A 1,763-nucleotide genomic window follows, 5' to 3' on the forward strand; every position below is an offset into this window, starting at 1 on the left:
ATATATATATATATATATATATATGTGTGTGTGTGTGTGTGTATCTTATTTTACAATTTTTTCATAAATATTTATCTCCTAATTCTGCAATATATTATAGAAACAGGAACATCTAAAACAAATAATAAAGAATGTGACAATTTCCATTAATTATCATTTTGTAAATGATATCTTGATCATTATTCTTTTTTAATAAGATCATCATCATTTTAGTTATGAATGTTACAGCTACAGTGCTTGATTCTCATTAAAAAAATTAGCTCCACACAAAAATTCGATTCTTGAGTTACAACCACTTACTTTCATTAATGTTGTTAATATCCTTGAGAAACACAAATATCACAACTTCTCATTACTTTTCTATAAATTTGAAGTTTCATATATGGAAAACTCATCTTTAAGTGTTTAATCAAGTTAAAATATGAAAGACTTGTGATTTTGCCTTTTTTTTAAATTTCTTTTTGCTGTCATTTTTTTTTATTGGTTCATATACTGACATTTTGAAGAAATCAAAATGAGAAATACAATTTTTTAAATATTTTTATAATAAAGTTACTCGTTGATGATAACCTGAATATCAGTATTTTCTTGTTTACATACAAACTGAGAATTGTTATTGTTATTATTATGTTGTTCTCTACATTAACAGTACCAGAACAGAGATTGTGCTGATAAGATGCTCTCTAAGGGGTTGGTTTATATAAGCTAGAGAGGTTTGTCTAAAGTAATCTAATAGGTAATGAAACTTCAAGCTAATACTTTCTAATATTGTAATATTCCTGCTACTTGTGACTTGGAGTTGTACCCTTTTAACAACTAGGTAGAATTAATGTAAGATAAAGATCTTGACCTTGAACACAATTTAGTGCCAGTGAAGGGATCTAAGCCATTTTCACTTTAACCAGCTGCATAATAATTACATGATAAACTTATCTCTATGAAGTGCTATGTGTATTTATGCTTTATCAAAGATAATGTACCTGAAACATTTAGCAAGTTACATGATTTTGCATTTCATCAGTGATATCTTATCACTTGAAATGGGTCTACTATTATGAGGGCAATTGCATCAGTCTTAAATCTCAAGATAGTATGTTGTACAATAAAAATGGCTTGGTCATAATAAAATTGCCTATTGGATAATACGAAATACGAAAACAGATGAGTTCAATACGCAAACAACGAGAGAAACAAATGGAAAACAGGACAAGTAACCCAAAGAACAACCCTTCATCAGTTGTCGGCTGTCTAGTTACTCCTCATTTCGAGCATTGAACGACAATATGAGTCTTCAAAGACAGTTGCTCCCCATAAGTACCAAAATAAAATTTGGGATTTATGGAGGGTCAAAGTTGGGAACAAAAAGAGGACAGTGGAGACATACAAGGAAGACAAACATGGAGGGTTGTTAGACTAGAACGAGGATAAAATAGCGAATGCTGGAGAAATATTTTCTTTGACAAGAGAAAAGCTAGAAGAGAGAAGAAGGGTCATTCTTTGTGTTACTTGTCTTGTTTTCTATTTGTTCTCGTTGTTTGTGTATTGAACTCATTTGTTGCCGTATTTCATGTTGTTTGCTGTTGGTGACGTCCTGTACCCACATATGCATATGTGTGTGTATATATATTACAAGCTTACTTGCTAATTGTGACACCAGCACTTGTTTTGGTACTGGTGGGAAAATGAGTCACCGCTATCTGTAGTGGTCAAAACAGAAAATCCATGTTTAAGTGGGGATAAATATTACCTCTTGAGATATATAT

Source organism: Octopus bimaculoides, chromosome 2 (genome assembly GCF_001194135.2).
Source record: "Octopus bimaculoides isolate UCB-OBI-ISO-001 chromosome 2, ASM119413v2, whole genome shotgun sequence".
NCBI classification, from domain to species: domain Eukaryota; kingdom Metazoa; phylum Mollusca; class Cephalopoda; order Octopoda; family Octopodidae; genus Octopus; species Octopus bimaculoides.